This window comes from Xenopus laevis, chromosome 8S, assembly GCF_017654675.1.
Source record: "Xenopus laevis strain J_2021 chromosome 8S, Xenopus_laevis_v10.1, whole genome shotgun sequence".
In the NCBI taxonomy this organism is placed as follows: Eukaryota; Metazoa; Chordata; class Amphibia; order Anura; family Pipidae; genus Xenopus; species Xenopus laevis.
This window is the reverse complement of record NC_054386.1, coordinates 52332784-52355250: the sequence shown is the minus strand read 5'-3', so window position 1 is coordinate 52355250 and position 22467 is coordinate 52332784.

Genomic DNA, 22467 nt, shown 5'->3' with positions numbered 1-22467 from the left:
TCAGCGGTGGACATACCTGCTGATGTAGGCTGTGGCTGCGGATCCCTAGCAAAACGAGCCAGCTTCCCTGCAGCAGCTCCTCCAGGGCCCTGCATGTCGTCTGGGGCTTGGCGCGCCGCATGGCGCTCGGCGCCATCTTTATTGGCCATGACGCCAATAAAGCTGAGTTACTGAGACACTGAGTTGCGCACAGAGTGATTGCGCCTGCTTCTCCTCACCATCGGAGGTTGCGGCTGCTATCCAGGGAGCTTCACCCATCCGGTAAGAGTGTGGATAGCGCAGGTGAGCTCAGGTTGTCAGCAGTTTATAGCTCCCTTGTACCGGAGCGTGCGGCCTGTGCTGCCTATCCGGTCTCCATGCAGACCACGCCCCCCCTTTTCACGTTCTTGATGGTTCTTTGTCCCCATTAATTCTGGGGTTACCTTGGCTACAGGTACACAACCCCCACATTGATTGGGTAACTGGGGAGGTTATCCAGTGGGGTTTCAAGTGCAAAGATTCATGTCTAGCTTCCACTCTAATGGTGGCTGTTGCTTCCCTAGAGAAACTCCCTACTGTTGAGCATTGTTCTAAGACTCGTTCTGGGGTACATAGTTCCCTTTTGGCCATTACATCTGCTCAGAAAAGAGCAGCCAATAAGACCAATAGGGAGGTACCCAAATATCAGGTTGGGGACTTGGTTTGGCTATCGACAGGGAATATCAAGCTTAAAATCACATTTCTTAAGCAGGGGTCCAGATATATTGGTCCATATCCTATTGTGGAGATTGTGAATCCAACCTCTGTCTGTTTTAAGTTACCTAATATGTTTAAGTTATCTAACTTGTTTCATGTTTCTATGTTAAAACCAGTTATACAGGTCAACCAGCAATCATGTCCTCCTCCAGTGTTGGTAAAGAGTCTGGCCAAATCTGATGAGGGCTGACCTTAGGAGACAGTCCCATCCCAGGTCTCCTGGTAAGCTTGAGGGGCCAGTGGCCCCTCCTCGAGGGGGGTAATGTATCGATAAGTTACCCTGGTGGTCCAGTGGCTTGTCCTGGTGCTCTAGTGGCCGACGGGGACGATCGCCGCATGCGTCCTTCTCCTCTGTGTGCCAGTTTCCTCTATGGTGCGCGCGGCGTGCACTTCCAGGATTCATAGGCACAATGACACCGGCGTGATGACGTCATCACCCAATGGTGCAAAATTTAAATGTACTTAAGGGGAATTCTGTGCTATAGTTGTTGCCCATTGTTAGATTCAATACAGCTTGTTCCTGGGTGTTTATTCCTTGTGAACCCTACTTGATCTATTGTTATTGATCCTGGCCTGCCTGCTTGACTACTCTTACCTCTCCAATCCTGATCCTAGCCTACCTGATTACTCCAAACTCTCCAATCGGAACTTTTGCCTGTCCGCTGACTATTCTACGTTCTCCAATCCTGGTCCCGGCCTGTCTGAATATTCTCTACTCTGCTTGTGCTGGCTGGATTTAGGGTGCCGTTCGTGACAATATCCTTGGGTGCACGCAGTTTATCTGCCAGAATTCAGCGTGCTTGAATTAGGCCTAGTCTTGGCTTTCGGTATATTTTAATTTGGTCTGCCATTCAGCAGACCAGACTGCTCCCAGAGTAATTTAAAACAATCTTTATTGGAACGTTGATACTGAAAAACTTGCTTACTAATATTGCAGAAGGCTGTGTGGAAAGATTCTCTCCCAGTCTGTCTGCTCTGTATTCTGGGATGTTTCAGCAACAACCCAGGCCTATCAAGCCTCAAATAGTCTGGAGTTAGACTTGCTCGTTTTTTGGCAGGCATTTTCTTTTTTACATCCAGTGGGTCTCCCACTCGCAAGAATAAATACTCTAATAAAAAAAGTTGTTTTGCCGATCAGAACCGTGAAATACTTCAGCTTTTAATTTAAGTGGAAAATAATTACTGTGGTTGTTGTTGCTGCCATGCAAATATTTAATTGCTATCTTGAAAATACAGAGTATTCATATATGATTCCATTCTATTCTTTTGGTGATCTTCTAGATCTGCTGAAGACTAGGGATGTAGCGAACTGTTCGCCCGCGAACTAGTTTGCGCGAACTTCGACCGTTCGCGAACGTTTGGGAACGTTCGCATTTTGAGCTCGCGTTCGATCGTTCGACCATTCGACCATTCGAATTCCTTCGACCGCTAAAAATCGAACGATTTCCATTTGTTCGAACGATTGTAAGCATTCGATCGAATGAAAAGCATTCGATCGAATGGCTTCGATCGTTCGATTCGAATGAAAATCCTTCGATCGAACGATTAAAATCCTTCGATCGTTCGAATCGAACAATTTTAGCGGTGTTCGAAGTTCGCGAACTGTTCACCAAATCGGCAGTTCGCTACATCCCTACTGAAGACAGGGTTTACAATGTATCAGTGGCAGAAAAGATGCCTGGGGGATCCAAATTAAGTGAGCTGCAGTTGTTTTCAGTAGGATAGTATGCGTATGGTAACATAGAGTCAGTAACACTATACTGAACTTCCAGTCAAATATGAACTTCCAGTTTTTGACACAGCACAACTCTCAGCATCCACTGAAAGCTAAATACAGAATATTTTGGTCATTAACAGCTATAGAGATTTTTTATGAATTATAAATAAAAGGGGGGCACTGTGTAAACCATGGCTTGGGTAAATGGCCAATATTCAATAATCCAGGACAATGTTAGATAATAGTTCTTCCAGTGCAAAGATCCCAATGCCCCCCCATTGGTTTGTATATTTCAGGCCCATCTCCCCTTGCTCCTTCATGGGCAGAATAAGATGATAGCACATGCCAGGTTAGCTTATGAATCATTGTTATACGAATTGACTGCAGTCTCTTGAAACCGAATGACCATCTGTCAAAATTCCTTGCTTTGAGGGACCCCATGTGGAGTTATTGAGATCCACCATATTGTCTGATATTTTATTGCATTTTTTATTTTATTTTCATACATGGAAGTCTTACAAAATGAATACTTCCAGTTTTTATTGTGGAGTCTGTATATTTACAATACTAGCAATGAGTGGGCGCTACTATTGTTTGCCTTAATTTGTTCTCCTTGGAAAGGCACAGATCATTTAGTTTGTAGATGATAGGTGCTGCAACATGACCCCTCCCAGGTATAAAAAAAAGCATTCATGATTTTGTCCATTTTCTGTGGATCTTTTTTTAAGGTCTTGTTAGTGGAGAAGTCATGGAATTAGAGCAGAAGACCTTCAAAACCTGATTGCTGACACTGCCTGCAACTGGCTAAATGTTCTCCACCGTAATATCGTGACTAGGGATCCTAAGCAATTGTAAAATGCTGGATAATATGTACAACAGTATTTGCCAACATCCCTGAAACAAAATTTGAGAAGCTTTTGGCCATTCTTCCTGTTTGCCCAGATCATGTCATTAGGCTTACAGGCCATGCTAAAGCTCACCCATCACCTACATACTGATAAGCCTTTAGCCCTTTTGCATTCTACAGTTGGGGCCTTGCCCTGGGTTTGTAATTAATAAATGAGCAATCAGACACAAAGATCTTCCTGCACTGTCACAGTATTTCATGATCCTTACAGTCACACTAAAATCCCAAAGACTTCGATCAGATTGCTGCTGTCTGTGCTATTTTTCCAAGGGTCGAACCCCTTCCCTTTAAACACTAGTGAATTTATCCCTTGTTTTGAAGTGAAATTTTATCTCATTTGAATTTGTGGGGTTTTTTTTACTTGAGAATGCCATAAACAAACTGTTCACCTCCCATATGTGCCTCACGTAAAGCAGAGGATATTTATTGAGCTATATGCCACCTTGAATCTACCACCTTTCTAGTTAGGTTAAGCTCTTGCTATTTATGTTATCAGTATTTGTACCAGTTATGGCATATTTTTGCCTAGTAGTTTCAGTAGTTTCTGAAAAACTGAAGTTAAATTAACTTGTGTAATGGGAACTGATCATAATTCCCACTACTCTCAAGAAGGCAATTCCCTTTGATGTGATTGGAAAATTATGCAGGTAAACACAGGCATTTGTAGTCCTATTCTGCTACTGCAGAGAATCTAGCCCTGTTTTCCTTCTTTTTGGTGCTACAGGTGTCCTGTGCCTCCCCTCCAATCACAAACACACAGAAAAGGCTGATGGGTTTATTTGCAGGACATTGTACCTTTAAATAACTATGATGCATACTAGAGTCCTGCATTGGCAGGATTGTGGGTGGAAAATCATAACTTAACCTTAATGTGGGTCGGTTTTTGGGTGACAACCTCTGTTCTGTGTGCCTCCTAGATCGGGTCCTGTCATGTGGAAGTGATTTTTCATTCAAATTTCTGCCCTGGCTGACTTCTTGTGGTAATGCCGCAGGGTAGGCATGCCAGCCGTTACTTCTTGTGAGCCTTGTGAGAGTGCATTGTGACGTCACAACGAATGCTACTAATTCCTCATGGTCTCTGCACTGGGCTGTAGTGTGTGACTAGTGTGCCACGCTCACACAAATCTGCACAAGGCAGCACAACCTTGCAGCCAGAAGCCACACCAGCCATTCTCCCGGGCAGGCTCCCCGCCTAGCACCACTACCACCATACCAACTGCCGCAGTGCCGCACTCTGACTGCTTCAGACGTGGCTGCTGTGTGGGTCAAATTGCTGGTTGCGGGTCCGAGTCCAGGAAGCAATTACGCCGATCGGGTGCGGGTAGCGGTTACACTTGGATAAAAATTGCAGGTTGCGGGTTAAGGTTGTGGGTAGGGGTAGGGTACAGGACCCATGCAGGACTCAATGGTTTTAATGGTTTTAACTCTGAGCTACTGAGGGGGAGTCCCCAATTATGTGGCAGTTTCTTCAGTGTCATGAGAAAGACTCCCTTTGGCTTTGCGTGCCCTGAGAAGAGCATGCTTTGCTCTTCATTGCCCTGACCCTAAATTGAGTGTGCTTTTCTGCCACTGCGGTTCCCCACTTTCATTTCACACACAGTAATATCTGGGACTAGGACCTTGTAACCCCTTGCTTTCACTCTGTTGCTTTTCTCTCCCAGCACTTCCTGTGCAGTACTCATACCTCCCAACATTTTGAAAGTAAAAAGAGGGACAAAAATGTTTTTTCGCACGTAGTGCAGCAAACTTTTGGCCACGCCCCTTTCCTTGACCACACCCCCTAATTACCATGTTCGTTTTACAAAATTTGGCAGGTTATGAAAGTTTGAAAATATTTCTGCTTATCTAAACAGTTTTTTTTGTGTCTCAAAATTGTTACAAAGTATCTTATTTGTGCCCGGTTAGGTGTTCTGGGCTCTCTGCTAAAAGCCAATTAAGTTAGAAACTTTGTTTCTTTTTCTGGCTATTCAGTGCAGAGAAAGTAGGGACATTCCAGTACAAATGAGGGACTGCGGGTTGAGCTGTCAAAAGAGGGACTGTCCCTCCAAAAAAGGGACAGTTGGGAGGTATGCTGACTCAGTACTTCTGTAATGGAAATCGGTGATTCTTCCCAAGATGGCGTCCAAGATGGCGACCGCCTGGATCCTGCTGGGCACAACATTATGACGTCAGCGTCTTCTCGCTCCCGGATTGGTCGCCGGCGTCTGAATGACTGTCCTCAATGCACAATTATAGGTTTTCACTTGCTGATTCCTGGGTGTGCTTCTTGTTGAATATCTTGTGTACCGACCTTGCCTGAACTCTCGTATTTGAACCTCGTCTGCCTGAACTGATTCTACTGCCTGTTTACGACTATTCTATTGCCTACTCCCTTTGTACTGTGAACTCGGACTTTTGCTACCTCCTCCTTGGTCCTTACTACCTCGGGGCCCTCGGGCCTTACATTATAATTGGGCCATGGACCCTTCTGAGGAGCCTCAAGTTCCTACGGATGTCGGCAGAGCCGTTTGTGGTTTGGCTTCCCGCATGCAGACCTACGAAGCCCAACAAACCCACTTCGGCCAGGCACTAGAAGCAATCCTGGAGAAATTGTCTGCCTTGTCTCCAGCGGTTTCGGCTCGTCCACCTGTTCCAGCTACCCCGCTCCAGATTTCCGAACCTCGCATCCCTGCACCTCCTCTGTTCAGTGGTGATCCGGAATCATGCCGTGGTTTCATTAATCAGTGTGAGATCCAGTTCACCCTGCTTCCTGGTCAGTTTGTCTCGGAGCGAGCAAAGGTGGGCTATATCATCACCCGCCTGCAAGGGAAAGCTCTGGAGTGGGCTTCTCCTCTCTGGGAGAAGGAGGATCCGGTCATTGACGATGCCAAGGCCTTCATCCGTGATCTTCGCACGGTGTTCGACCCCCCTGGTCGTTCCACTTCTGCTTCTGCTCGCTTGTTCCAGTTACAGCAAGGCACTTGTACAGTCCCTGAGTATGCTATTGAATTTCGTACCCTGGTGGCTGAAACTTCGTGGAACAACGATAGCTATCATGCTGCCTTCTATAATGGTCTGGCAATGCGTATAAAGGACGATCTGGTGTCCCGTGAAATGCCTCCACGCTGGGAAGACCTTGTTGCCCTGGCAGTGAAAGTGGATACCCGGCAAAGGGAGCATCAAGTTGATCGTGAACGGGCAAGGAAATTCCAGAGATTTCAACCAGTACTGGCTCCCCGCTTTCAGAGACCATTTCTTCCCAGTTTGGCTTCGCATACTACTCCTCCTTCTTCTCCTGCGGCTCCTGCAAGTTCTTCTTCTCCGGCCGAAGAGCCGATGCAGATAGGACGCGCTCGCCTTTCCGAACAGGAGAAGATTCGGAGAAGGGCTGCTGGTCTTTGCCTTTATTGTGGGGGCAAGGCCCACTTCACCTATGAATGCCCTGTGAAGCCGGGAAACGCCAACACCTAGGTAGGTTTGGGGAGACCTACCTGGGTGGAATTGGTCCTTCTCCCCATTCTTCTACACTACGTTTTCTTCTTCCTGTACAGATCCAGTTTGGAACCCAAAAGATTTCCTCTCAAGCTTTTCTCGATTCTGGCGCAGCAGGGAATTTTATGGACAGAGAGTTTTCTGGAAGACATTCCATCCCTCTTCAACCCTTGGCTGTTCCCCTTCGAGTCCTAGCCATAGATGATCGTCCATTATCCTCTGCTGTTATTTCACAGTCAACCCTGGAACTTTCTTTCACTGTGGGAACGATGCATCTTGAAAGACTGTCTTTCCTCTTAATTGACTGCCCTTCAACTCCCATTGTGCTTGGTCTACCCTGGCTGAGTGTTCACAATCCAGTCATTGATTGGTCTTCAGCTCAGATCTCCCGATGGAGTTCTTTTTGCCAACAGAACTGTCTGCCTGTCAAATCTATTATCAAAATTTCTTCTGTAACCCCGAATTCTTCTTTGCCTCCAGTTTACCAAGCCTTCTCTGACATTTTCAATAAAAAGTCTGCTGAAACCTTATCCCCTCATCGTCCCTATGATTGTCCTGTTGAACTGCTTCCTGGGTCCATGCCTCCTAGGGGCCGCACTTACGTGCTTTCGCCTTCCGAAACCTCTGCTATGAAGGAATACATCCAGGAGAATCTTCAAAGGGGTTTTATTCGTCCTTCCTCCTCTCCGGCCGGGGCTGGATTCTTCTTTGTGGAAAAGAATGACGGCGGTTTGCGGCCCTGCATTGACTACAGGGGTCTGAACAAAATCACGGTGAAAAACCGTTACCCTCTTCCTCTCATCTCTGAATTGTTTGACCAGCTCAAGGGTGCAAGCCTCTTCACCAAATTAGACCTGCGTGGGGCCTACAATCTTATCCGGATCAGAGAAGGAGACGAATGGAAGACCGCATTCAATACTCGTGACGGGCATTATGAGTATTTGGTTATGCCCTTCGGCCTTTGCAATGCTCCTGCGGTCTTTCAAGAATTCGTTAATGATATCTTCCGGGATCTGCTGGGGCGATTTGTAGTCGTTTATTTGGACGATATTCTTATTTTTTCCAAAAACCTCCAAGAACATCGTCTTCAGGTTCTAGAAGTCCTTTCTCGGCTACGAAACAACAATCTGTTTGCCAAGTTGGAGAAATGTTCCTTTGAAGTATCATCCATTTCCTTCCTTGGATACATCATTTCCCAACAAGGCTTTAAGATGGATCCAACCAAGGTTTCGGCAATTCAAGATTGGCCTCTTCCCACCAGTGTCAAGGCTATTCAAAGATTCATCGGCTTTGCTAACTATTATAGACAGTTCATTAAAGGTTTTTCTTCCAAGATTGCTCCAATTCTTGCTCTCATACGTAAAGGGGGTAAACCTCAACATTGGTCTCCCCTAGCCTTAGAAGCCTTCAAGACTCTTAAGGAATCCTTTTCGTCTGCCCCAATCCTTAGGCACCCCGAACATCTCCAACCTTTCTTCATCGAAGTAGATGCCTCGGATATCAGAGCAGGAGCAATATTATCCCAAAGATCCTCTTCTGATGGGAAACTTCATCCGTGTGCCTTCTTTTCCAAAAAGTTTTCCTCCTCTGAAAGAAATTATGACGTAGGGAACCGTGAGTTACTGGCTGTCAAACTTGCTCTAGAAGAGTGGAGACATTTACTTGAAGGGTCATCGGTCCCTGTAACTATCTTCACCGACCACAAAAACCTAGAGTATATCCAGACCCTTAAACGCCTCAATCCCCGACAAGCCAGATGGGCACTGTTCTTCTCACGTTTTAACTTCATCTTAACTTTTCGCCCTGGTTCAAGGAACAAGAAAGCGGATGCCCTTTCCAGAAGTTTTTTACCTGAAGATCCCATCTCTGAAGACTCTGAACCCATTGTGCCTCCCACAAAGATCATTGCCGCCCTGTTTCCTTCCATTGCTTCTCATCTTTTGTCTAGTCAATCTTATGCTCCTGTGGAAACTCCTGTAGGCGTAGCCTTTGTTCCTCCTGAGCTTCGTCAATCCATTCTGGTCCAATCCCACAATTCAAAGCAGGCCGGTCATCCTGGAGTAAAGAAAACAATTGAACTTTTATCTCGTCTTGTCTGGTGGCCTTCGTTAAGAAAAGATGTTAAAGACTTTGTTTCTTCTTGCTCCACTTGTGCTGTATCCAAGTCTGGACATTCTCCTCCTAAAGGCCTACTTTTACCTTTGCCTGTTCCCTCCCGCCCTTGGACCCATTTGGCAATGGATTTCATCGTGGATCTTCCTCCTTCCTCTGGCTACACTGTCATATGGGTGGTGATTGACAGATTTAGTAAGATGGCACACTTCATCCCTCTTCGGAAACTTCCTTCAGCTCCAGAACTTTCTTCATTATTTATTAAACATATTTTTCGTCTCCATGGTTTTCCTGCTGAGATTGTCTCTGACCGTGGATCCCAATTTGTTTCGAAGTTTTGGAGGTCCCTTTGTAAAGCCCTTAATATCTCTCTTCAGTTTTCTTCTTCTTACCATCCCCAGTCTAATGGAGCAGCAGAAAGAGTTAACCAGGCCCTTGAACAATTCCTCCGGTGTCATGTATCCCTGTGTCAGGATGATTGGGCTGACCTTCTTCCTTGGGCCGAGTTTGCACATAATAATGCCCTGCACTCTTCTTCTGAAAAGTCTCCTTTTTTTTGTGTTTATGGTGTTAATCCCTTGGCTTTTCCGCAGGATCTTCTACTCACTAATGTTCCTGCCGCCAACGATCAAGCTGCCCACATGTTGGCCATCTGGCAGGCTACTGCTGTCAACTTAGAGAAGAGTTCCCTTACACAGAAGAAGTTTGCTGACAAGAGAAGAGTTTCTTCCCCTCTGTATGTTCCCGGTGACAAGGTCTGGCTGTCCACTCGCAATATTCGCCTCAAAGTTCCTTCCTAAGTTTATTGGTCCCTTCCCTATCACCGAGATCATCAATCCTGTGGCGGTGCGGTTGCAACTTCCTCCTGAGATGCGGATCCCTAATGCCTTTCATGTTTCTTTGCTCAAACCTGCAGTTTCTTCTTCTTCTTCTTCCCCAGCTCCTGTCATCGTGGATGGGCATCGTGAGTTTGAAGTAAAAAAGATTTTGGACTCTCGGATTTCTAGAGGCACCCTGCAGTACCTCATTGAATGGAAGGGATTCGGTCCTGAAGAGTGCTCATGGGTAAAAGGTTCCGATGTCCATGCTCCTCGCTTGGTCCAAAAATTCCATCGACTATTCCCTTCCAACCCAGGTGGTCCTGAGGCCCCCCCTAAGGAGGGGGGTACTGTAATGGAAATCGGTGATTCTTCCCAAGATGGCGTCCAAGATGGCGACCACCTGGATCCTGCTGGGCACAACATTATGACGTCAGCGTCTTCTCGCTCCCGGATTGGTCGCCGGCGTCGGAACGGACGCCGGCGTCAGAATGTGCGCCGGTGTCAGGACGTCGGCGTCAGTGCGTCGGCGTCCGCGTCATGACGTCAGGGCGTCCAAATTTGGCGCCAAACCCAGGTCTATTTAAAGCAACTTCAGACTGTCCTCAATGCCCAATTATAGGTTTTCACTTGCTGATTCCTGGGTGTGCTTCTTGTTGAATATCTTGTGTACCGACCTTGCCTGAACTCTCGTATTTGAACCTCGTCTGCCTGAACTGATTCTACTGCCTGTTTACGACTATTCTATTGCCTACTCCCTTTGTACTGCGAACTCAGACTTTTGCTACCTCCTCCTTGGTCCTTACTACCTCGGGGCCCTCGGGCCTTACAACTTCCTCCTTCCTGTCAGCTAACAGGAAAGGGGACTCCTCCCCCTCCTTGCGCAGAACACCACTGAGGAGAGACAAGTATACAGGGCTGCCATACACATGCTTATCACACAACAATACATGAGTATTTTCATCCCTTAGTCTCATTTGTGATGTCAGAAATACACAGTGCATAAGGCAAAATGTGGAGAGAGTTTATTGAGGACATGCAAACAGGAGTGACAACACTGGCTAATAAAGTGTACAAGTAGGAGCCACACACACAAATACCAATAGCAAGGTGCTTAATCAGTTCATTTTAAATCACAGGGTGCGACAAACAAATTAGCAAAACTGTTTTATAAAACTCTGAGCCCTGGGGGGCCACAGATCAGCAGCTGTAGGTATTAAGAGTAGGGGACAAAAGGTACATAGATCCCCAACCAGTGGCTTGCGAGCAATATGTTTCTGACACCCAAGTACTTTTTTTCAGTCTGGTATTGTGTTATGTTTTGGGTAGCCGAGGATGAGTAGAGTATAACAATGCTTTATTAGCAGCCAATACACAACAGTAACTTTCACTTTTTTTCCCAACATTCAACATTTTTTATTGAGTATACATAGTTAGTTAGTTACATAGTTAAATTGAGTTGAAAAAAGACAAAGTCCATCAAGTTCAACCCCTCCAAATGAAAACCCAGCATCCATACACACACCCCTCCCCAGGGGCGTAACTATAGAGGAAGCAGACCCTCGGTTGCAGGGGGGCCCAGGAGTGTAGGGGGCCCAGTGAGACCCTAATTAATGAGCAATTTTAATATATCTTGGTAAAATAGGCCAACTTATAAATATTTTGGGGCCCTAAATTGAATTTGCTATGGGGCCCAGTAACAACTAGTTACGCCACTGCCCCTCCCTACTTTTAATTAAAATTCTATATACCCATACCTATCTATAGAGTTTAGTATCACAATAGCCTTTGATATTATGTCTGTCCAAAAAATCCTCCAAGCCATTCTTAAACGCATTAACTGAATCAGCCATCACAACATCACCCAGCAGTGCATTCCACAACCTCACTGTCCTGACTGTGAAGAACCCTCTACGTTGCTTCAAATGAAAGTTATTTTCTTCTAGTCTAAAGGGGTGGCCTCTGGTACGGTGATCCTCTTTATGGGTAAAAAGTTCCCCTGCCATTTGTCTATAATGTCCTCTAATGTACTTGTAAAGTGAAATCATGTCCCCTCGCAAGTGCCTTTTTTCCCCGAGAAAACAACCCCAACCTTGACAGTCTACCCTCATAATTTAAGTCTTCCGTCCCTCTAACCAATTTAGTTGCACGTCCCTGCACTCTCTCCAGCTCATTTATATCCCTCTTAAGGACTGGAGTCCAAAACTGAACTGCATACTCCAGATGAGGCCTTACCAGGGACCTATAAAGAGGCATAATTATGTTTTCATCCCTTGAGTTAATGCCCTTTTTTATGCAAGACAGAACTTTATTTGCTTTAGTAGCCACAGAATGACACTGCCCAGAATTAGACAACGTGTTATCTACAAAGACCCCTAGATCCTTTTCATTTAAGGAAACTCCCAACACATTGCCATTTGGGGGCACATTTACAAAGCTCGAGTGAAGGATTCGAATAAAAAAAACTTCGAATTTCGAAGTGTTTTTTTGGCTACTTCGACCATCGAATGGGCTAGTTCGACCTTCGACTACGACTTCGACTTCGAATCGAACGATTCGAACTAAAAATCGTTCGACTATTCGATCGTTCGATAATCGAAGTACTATCTCTTTAAGAAAAACTTCGACCCCCTAGTTCGGCAGCTAAAAGCTACCGAACTCAATGTTAGCCTATGGGGAAGGTCCCCATAGGCTTGCCTATGTTTTTTGGATCGAAGGATATTCGTTCGATCGATGAATTAAAATCCTTCGAATCGTTCGATTCGAAGGATTTAATCGTTCGATCGAAGTATTAGCGCTAAATCGTTCGACTTCGATATTCGAAGTCGAACGATTTTAGTTCCTGGTCGAATATTGAGGGTTAATTAACCCTCGATATTCGACCCTTAGTAAATCTGCCCCTTAGTGTATAACTTGCATTTATTTTATTTTTGCCAAAGTGCATAACCTTGCATTTATCAATATTGAACCTCATTTTCCAGTTTGCTGCCCAGTTTTCCAGTTTAGACAAATCACTTTGCAAAGTGGCAGCATCCTGCATGGAACCTATAGTTCTGCACAATTTAGTATCATCTGCAAAAATAGAAACAGTACTTTCAATGCCCACCTCCAGGTCATTAATAAACGAGTTGAAAAGCAAGGGACCTAGTACAGAGCCCTGCGGTACTCCACTAACAACACTGGTCCAATTAGAAAATGTTCCATTTACCACCACTCTTTGTAGTCTATCTTTTAGCCAGTTCTCTATCCAGGTACAAATACTATGTTCCAGGCCAACATTCCTTAATTTAACCAGTAACCTTTTGTGTGGCACTGTATCAAATGCTTTAGCAAAGTCTAAGTAAATCACATCCACTGCCATCCCAGAATTGAGGTCTCTACTTACATTCTCGTAAAAAGAAATTAAGTTAGTCTGGCAAGATCTATTACGCATAAAACCATGCTGGCACAAACTCATAGTATTATGATTTGCTATGAAGTCCAGTATCTTATCCTTTATTAACCCTTCGAAAAGCTTTCCTACCACTGACGTCAGACTAACTGGCCTATAGTTTTGAGGGATCCTTTTTTGAATAGAGGCACCACATTAGCAATTCGCCAGTCTCTCGGCACTATGCCAGATCTCAATGAATCCTGAAAAATTAAGTAAAGAGGTTTGGCAATCACAGAGCTAAGCTCGCTAATTACCCTGGGATGAATACCATCTGGCCCTGGACCTTTGTTAATCTTAACATGTTCAAGTCTCTTTTGAATTTCTTCATGTGTGAACCATGCATCATTAGTTGTATTACTAGAATTGGGACTGTTAAGAAGGAAACCTTCACTTACTGATTCCTCATTTGTGTAGACAGATGAAAAATATGAGTTCAGAATCTGCGCTTTTATTTTGTTTTCATCAACCAGCTGACCCCCCTCTGATAGTAAGGGTCCCACCCCTTCCTGCTTTATTTTTTTACTATTAACATATTTAAAAAATAATTTGGGATTTTTTTTACTGCTTGCTGCAATATCCTTTTCTATAGCAATTTTTCTTCTACGTCCCTCCATGTCAGTACACATGGGCATTGCCCCTCCCAGACCTGGAGGTAGGACCTATAACATAGCCAATCAAAATGAATCATGACCTATAAGACCACATGACTTCCTCCTCACCACAGTTATTTTTTGTCCTACTGGACAGGGAGGTAGGATCTCCCTCCTCACTTTTTATTTTTTGTTGAATTTTGAGAGAAATCAAACACAGTTTTTGTTTTTTGTTTTTCTTTTGTATTTTCTTTTTGTTTATTTATTTATTTATTTTTTACCTCTGTGTAGACACAGAGGGATGATTCCCAGGTAATGGAGAAGATTTTACCTGATGCCTCAAGACGCATAATCTGTAAATTATCGCTTGTTGGGAGGAAATGCAGGTGTGGGCATATCCATGGTCCTAGAACTGTGCTAAAATAGCCCCCCTGCTATATGCCCAGCGAGGCACAAGATTCAATATAGTGCTTTTTGGGAAGAGACACAGTTGTGGGCTTCCCACATTATTACCTGTGAGCCTTTTGTTTTTTCTTCTGTATTTTTATTTATTTATTTATGTATTTTTGCTTATTTTTTACCTCTGTGTGGACACAGAGGGATGATTCCCAGGTAATGGAGAAGAATTTACCTGATGCCTCAAGACGCATAATCTGTAAATTATCGCTTATTGGGAAGAAGTGCAGGTGTGGGCATACCCATGGTCCTAGCCCTGTGCTAAACAGCCCCCCTGCTATATGCCCAGCGAGGCACAAGATTCAATCTAGTGCTTTTTTGGGAACAGACACAGGTGTGGGCTTCCCACATTGTTACCTGTAAGCTTTTTGGACTCCCCTTTTCTTTTGAGTTATGTGAGACTTTACAGAACTCTACAGAACTTCTGCAAAAGGGCCGTGGGTATGCATATGGGCTAGTTATAACTGCCTGAAGCTGGTGAGTATGATTCTTCATTATCTACTGTGTGTAGTGCACTGGGAAGTCTGCATGCTAATTGGCTAATTATGTCCCTCAGCTGAGAGCTATTGGGGCTTTGGCTGGAGTTTCTATCCAGCTAATTAGTCACTATCTGATAAGGTGCAGGTGTGCCTCGCCCCGTTGCTATTGCTTTTATATTTTAAGCCTTGTATGAGTGAACCTGCATTCTCTGTGCAGACACAGAAGTTATATTGGCTCATGTTACTAAGGCACCTCCAGGAAGGGCTAGAGGTTGCACTGGTCAAGCAATATGGCACCTCCTTCCTTCTTATGAGTCTCCTCTTAACAAGCAGTGTTCCACCTGGATATTCCTGCTGACAAGCCTGAGCTATCTGGTAAGGTGCCTGTGTTCCCCTGACTTCTTGTATTATCTGAAGTCTTATGTTGTGAGCTGGCGTCCTCTGTGCAAAATACAGTATTGGCTCTTGCTACACTTTAAGTACTGGCTGGTGAATCCCTCTGCCTAAGCAGTGTGGTACCTGAATCCAGAGATTTTGATTTCTCAGTTTCCATTGTGTATTTGAAACATTAATTTCACTGGGAAGTCTGCATGTTAATATGCTTAATATGTCCCTCAGCTGAAAGCTATCAGGGCTTTGGCTGGAGTTTCCATCAAGCTAACTAGTCACTATCTGGTAAGGTGCAGGTGTTCCTTTGGCCCCTTTGCTATTGCTGTTTAATATTTAAGTTTTGTATGGGTGAACCTGCATCCTCTTGGCTGACACAGTGGTTATATTGGCTCATGTGCTCAAGCAGTATGGCACCTCCTTCCTTTCTTATGAGTCTGCTCTTAACAAGCAGTGTTCCACTGGACTGGATATTCCTGCTGACAAGTCTGAGCTATCTGGTAAGCTGCCTGTGTTCCTTCTTATATTATATGAAGTTGTATGTTGTGAGCTGGAGTCCTCTGAGCAAAATGCAGTTACACAAGGTACTAAGTCTGCATGTTAATAAGCTAATTATGTCCCTCAGCTGAAAGCTATCCGTGTTCTATCTGAAGTTTCCAACCTGCAGACTTTTCATTGCTATCAGGTAATGTGCAGATACTCCTCAGTTTGCTACTGTTGTTTCTATTGTCCTCTGTGCAGACACAGAGGTTATATTTGCTTTTTATTACACTGGGTGCTTGCAGGGTTGGCTGGAGGCTTGCACTGCTGAAGCAGTATGGTAGCCCCTTCCTTACATTGAGTCTGCTCAGTGCTGTAACCTGATGTCATTGGGCCCCACAGCAAATTCATTTTAGGGCCCCTAACATATCCAGAGGTTGTGCTTTTTTACCAATACGTATTGAAATTGCTCTTTATTTGGGCCTCATGGGTCCCTATACCTTTTGGGCCCACCTGCAGCCGCAGGGTCTGCTTCCTCTTTAGTTATGCCCCTGAGTCTGCTCCTTAGAAGCAGTCTGCCACCAAGGATCTGTCTGGATTATTCCTACTGTCTAGCGCATATTATCTGGTTAGGTGCCTGTATTCCTCTGACTTCTTGTATAGTTGTCATCTGAGGTCTTAGGTTTGTGAGCCCGAGTTCTCTGCGCAGACACAGTAGGCAAGTGTGCTCTTATTACACCTGGTATTTCCAGGACCGGCTAGGGGTTTGTTCGGCTGTAGCAGCATTGTACCCCATTTTTTCCTATGATGTTTCCACACTTAACAGGCAGTGTTCCGAGTTATATGGTGTCTTTTTGTGTGATGTAGGCCTTCTCTTAGATATTCTATTCCCATCTGGTGGCTTTTGTTGGGAGCTCAGTTGTAGTTATACTACATCTACTGAGTTTTTGTGACTGTAGGTTTCCCTTCTTTAATTGTTGGTAGATTAAAGGGCACTTACTGTTATGTCTATTGGCACCTTAACATGCTTGAAGCCAACTTGTAGTCTATGGCCCTTTGTGTGGCCTCTGGCTTTCATTATGGCCCTTGGCTTGGGTTAGAGCCCTTGTTTTGGTCCATGGCTTTTTACCATGGTCCTCGGCTCCTGGGTCTGCTGGCCTTTTACAAGGGCCCTTGTTCTGCTGGCCTGTTGCATGAGCCTTTGGCTCATGTGGTCTTTTACCCGTGGCACATTTGTTTGGTTGTCCTTTTACCTGGGTTATTATGGCTGCGGGCCTGTTCTCATGGCCCTTAACTTAGGTGCTTGCTTGCCTTTTACCAGGGTTCTTGGGCTGTTGGCCTTTTCTGTGGCCCCTGGCTAAGGTGGCCGCTAGTTTTTATTATAGTCCTTGTGGGCTTGTGGCTGCCAGTCTTGGCTGTCACCTATGGTGCATAGGTCACCAGCCAGGCTGTGGCGGCTGATAGGCATGGTTACGATTCTTGCTGTGGCCCTTGGTGGGCATGTCTGTTTGCCTTGCGGCAATCCTTGGCAGGACAACAGCCATTGGTTTTGTCTTGTCTGCAATCCTTGCAGGTATGGTTCTGGTTACACCAGCAGTAGGCATGATTGACTATTTGGTTGGATCTAGCATGGGTTGTACCATCAGCTGGTGTTTGCTCTGAGTTTCACAGCCCATAGCTAATTTTGTTGCTGATTGGTATTCAGCAGCTGATGTTGGTCATATGTTGGCTTACAGCTAACCTTTTCTTCTGCCTTACATGCATTGTTTTTGGTCTTGTATGCCACTGCTTATTATCAATAAGGCTGGCTTGTGGACCAGGGTTTTGCAAGTTCAACAACTGACGTGCTCCGTTGTTGCATGTATGGAAATTGACTTTTGTGTCAGGTGCCAGTGCAGTTGGTTACCTTGTCCCTAAGGGTGGCATTAACAATAGCTGGCTTATTTACTATTGCTTGTGTATTCGAATTCCACTCTGGTTTTTTGCAAACACTTCAGCTGACGGGCATCTTGGCCTGCTAGTGTGACAATGGCCTTGCACATCTATGTTGGAATACATAATAGCTGGCTGGTCCACCACTGGTTGCATGTATGGTGGCTGGCTCTCTGCCAGTGGATTGTGCATCATTGCTGGTTGGTACCAGTTTTTGTAGGCTATAAGCTCCTATTGCTGTTTGACCATATTTAAGTGGTATGTATAATTGATCTCTTGTGATATCTTTTGACATATTTTTGCCCTGTATTATGTATGTACATTCTTTTCTTTTTAAATATATCTAAATATGACTATTCAAATACCACCTGGTCTTGCTGTTTATTTGGTGTGCAGGCCCTTTTTGGTTAACATTGTTCTGTGTTTGGCCTTATATGGGGGCTTTGTAAGGGCTTTGTTTGCACCCATATGCTAACTATATTGTATATATCTTTTACTAGAGTGCCCTCCATTTGAAAATATTTTCTATAAGCTTCTGGCATGCCTGATTTTGGATTGTGATCCCAGCTGTTGGCTGGTTCAGTAGCTTCTATGTATGGTCACAGGTTTGGTTCAGTTTTTGCATAAACTGTAGCATTGTGCAGCTTGAGCTGTAGTGGCCTCTGCTTTTGTGGGTGTTTTCTAGAACTGTAATTGGCTTGGGTCCCATTGCTTGCTTGTGTAGCAGTTGGCTGGGGCAACAGCATAGCTTACTGGTAGATGGCTTTAAGTCACATTGGTTGGTTCAGCAGCTTATCCTTGTGCTGTTGTATACCCAGTTTAGATTTGGTGGTTGGTGGAGCTACTGGGCTGTACCAGCATGGCTCTACAATGGTTACAATGATATGCTGATTTATGATAACCCAGAGTTGGTGTTCATTTAGTTAAGTCTTCATTAGGTATTATTAGCCTGGAGTTAGTGGATCTTGGACTGATCTCTGGTGTAGAGGTGACTCCGGTCAGCACTGGTTTGAGCTGCTTCCATTAAGATGCAGGACCAGGCTAATGTGGGCCAAGTCTTTTTAGGGCCACTTGCTATTGCTGAGGATCGTGTATTCTCCAGCACTGGTGATAGATGCATTCAAGTTGTGTTTAGTTTCTGATCTAATTGATTTCCTGGTGGTTTCTAGGGTGTTTTAGTTCTGAGATGGCTATTGCCATCATTCTGGTTTTGTCCTAAGGCACCTTTTTTGTTTTAACAGTTGCAGGATTTTTGTTCTTCCCCAGGTGGGGTTTTGTCAGATAACCATATTGCAGGTATCCCTCTAGTCACTGAGGGAACCTTTTTAAACAGAATATGTTTATTCTTAATCTGCAATGCTTGATCCTCAAGTACCGGTCTCTGTAATTTTGTGGTTGATTTTGTAGCTCTTGTTAATCGTTTACCATGTCCTAGGACATGTTCTTGTGCCTTTTATCTACCCTTTTCAGGAGATATGCATTTTATCAGCTCCCCTGTTGGATGGATGTGATGCTGGCCTTTTCTCAGGGCCTCCTTAGCATCAGTTTGGTTTTTGCATTATGTTGGTTATTCCCACCCCTTGTTTTCGGTGCATGGCTTGGTAGATCCCATGTGTACTGACATGGAGGGACGTAGAAGAAATAGAGAATTTTACTTACCTACTTGACGTAAATTCCTTTTCTTCTAGTCCCGACATGTCAGTACAGGGTTTCCCATCCCAATTATTTATTTTGGTTACTGTACTGCTATGGCAAAAGTATAACTGTGGTGAGGAGGAAGTCATGTGGTCTTATAGGTCATGATTCATTTTGATTGGCTATGTTATAGGTCCTACCTCCAGGTCTGGGAGGGGCAATGCCCATGTGTACTGACATGTCGGGACTAGAAGAAAAGGAATTTACGTCAAGTAGGTAAGTAAAATTCTCTATTAGCTTGCCTTATAGCTTCTTTGCATGATTTATTGGCCTCCTTGTACCTTATAAATGTTTCGGCTGTACCAGCTAACTTGAAAGCCTTAAAAGCACGTCTTTTCTTACCCACCTCAACACCAACGCTTCTATTGAACCAAAAAGGTATTGCTTTGCAACGACGTTCCTTGCTTACAAGTGGAATATACTGACAAGTATATTTATTAAGCAGCATTTTAAAGACTTCCCATTTTTGTTCTGTGTTTAACCCTGTGAAAAGCATTTCCCACTTAATATGTTGCAGAGATGCCCTTATACTCTCAAAGTTTGCACTTCTGAAATTTAGTGTTTTAGTTACTCCCTTATAGAATTGCTTCTGCAACAGAATCTCAAAGGAGACCATGTTATGATCACTATTCCCTAAATGCTCACCCACACAAATGTTAGAGATGAGTTCAGTATTGTTAGTTATTACAAGGTCCAAAAGAGAGTTATTCCTAGTAGGTTCTTGAACGAGCTGGAATAAAAAGTTGTCATTCAGCATATTTACAAACCTACTAGCTTTTTCTGTCTTAGCAACCCCATTACCCCAGTCAATGTCTGGATAATTGAAGTCACCCATAGCAACAACTTGACCCAGCTGTGAAGCCGCTTGTATCTTCAAGAGTAGCTGGGCTTCATACTCGACACTTATACGAGGTGGTTTATAGCATACACCAATGATAATTCTTTTTGTTACCTTTTGCCCAGTCAAAATCTCTACCCAGAGTGATTCTACACCCTCACCAGTGCCAGCTATTTTTATTTCTTTAGCGCATGGCTTTAATTCAGGCTTTACATACAAACACACTCCTCCACCCCTTTTAATCCCTCTGTCCCTCCTAAAAAGGGTGTAACCATTTAAATTCACAATCCAGTCACATGTTTCATCCCACCAGGTCTCAGTGATACCAATTATATCATAATTTTTAGAGCATGCAATTAATTATAGGTCTCCCATTTTACCTGACAAACTCCGTGCATTTGCCAGCATACAGCGGAGGTTACTACTTTTACTTTTGAAATGTGCATTACTTAGTGAAGAATTATACGTTAAGTTAGTATTATTCTGTTTTCCTTGTAACAGAGGGACCTCCTTAGCTGGTAAACTGTATGCCCCCCTCACTCCTCCCCTATGACCCCTTACTAACCCCACTGCCCCATCTACACTAGCTTCCCCATAATCCTTTATCTCACCCACCACCCCCTTGCCTAGTTTAAACACTCCTCCAACCTCTTAGCCATTCTTTCCCCTAGCACCGCGGACCCCCTTCCATTGAGGTGCAAACCGTCACGGCTGTATAGATTGTACCCCAACGAAAAATCAGCCCAGTGCTCTAGGAACCCAAACCCTTCCTTCCTGCCCCAAGACTTGAGCCACGCATTTAGCTCCCTAAACTCCCGCTGTTTTCCTAAACTTGCACGTGGCACAGGCAAAATTTCAGAAAAGATGACATTGGAAGACCTTTCCTTGATCTTAGAGCCTAGATCCCTGAAATCATTCTTTAAGGTCTTCCATCTACCATTTATTTTGTCATTAGTACCGATATGCACTAAGACAGCTGGATCATGCCCAGCCCCACCCAATAATTTGTCTATCCGATCAACCACATGCCGAACCCTGCCACCAGGTAGACAGGAAACTGTTCGGTTGTAGCGATCCGGACGACAAATTACTCTATCCACTTTCCTAATAATTGAGTCCCCTACAACCACAATCTGCTTAGGCCTGACTCTACTCTCCTCCCCACCACTACTAGAGAAACTGGTCTCTACATACAGTACAAAAAGCATAATCATTTACGTATTTTTCACTTTTTCTATGTAGGTAGATGCCCTCCTACACAGAGGGAGGTGGTTACAAAACATGCAGAAGTACTGTATTGGTATCATGAAGAAGTTATTTGTACAACAGTCTATATTGTGTGCATATAGGAAGTTTTAAGGTACAATATTGGTATGGAAATGTCAAACAATTTAGTAAGAAAATGTTAAAAAAGAAAGGACTGAAAAAATAAAAAGAAAGTAATATTTCAACCAAACTAACCGTCTCTGTAGTTTCCTTTAATAGTCAACATAGTAAAATCTTGTAGTAACAAGTGTCTCCATTTCATATGTACTTACGTTTTCCATACAACAGAAGTAACATAAAATTTAGGTCTCAAATCTCCAAATCTATGTTTAAAGCAATATTGGGAATACTTTGTAGTATCTCTAGGTTACATGGTCATAGGTTTGGCTTACTTATCTATTCATTATGAATTCTGGTGTACGTAAATAATATTTCTTGTGCCAAAACATTTATTGAGCTTTTAGCAGTATTTTACTATATTTGTTGGCATGTAGGTTAATCTAGTGATATATTCAATTCTTTTTCCCAATATTTGATATATTGAGGGGATGGAGGAGTTACAGCATTAATAATTTCCTTATATAACATAGATATTACTACTTTACTATGTGGAAATTTTATACAGAGATGTTCCCAAAACGTCAGAGTCAAGGTAGTGTTACAATCTCTCAATCTACGTGCAAGATAATGTTGAATTTGTAGAAATCGGAAGTGTTCAAGATCGGGAAGATTATATTGAGCGGATAATGTCTCCCAGTCTTTGATTCCATCCAATCCCAAAAAATTGTATATATATATATATCATGTTATAAGCAGTCCACCAAAGAAATGCCCTATGATTAAGGCCTGGTTGAAAAGTGGGATTCCCTATTATAGGCATGGCCGGGAATGTGGAGAGTTCAATATCGTTTTTTGTGTAACTATATCCCAAGTAGCTAATGCCAGTTTCATTACTGGAGGTGAAGATATGGGTCTATCACGTTTTGATATCCAAGGTAAGACTGCGGGATTGATTGTTTTTATCCATTCATTTTCAATTTGGGCCCATAATGGGGGAATTGGGCGGAAAAAATGTATTAGTGGCATGATCTGGGAGGCTTGGTAGTAGTTATATAGATTAGGGACATTGAGGCCTTCTTTTTGTTTAGGGG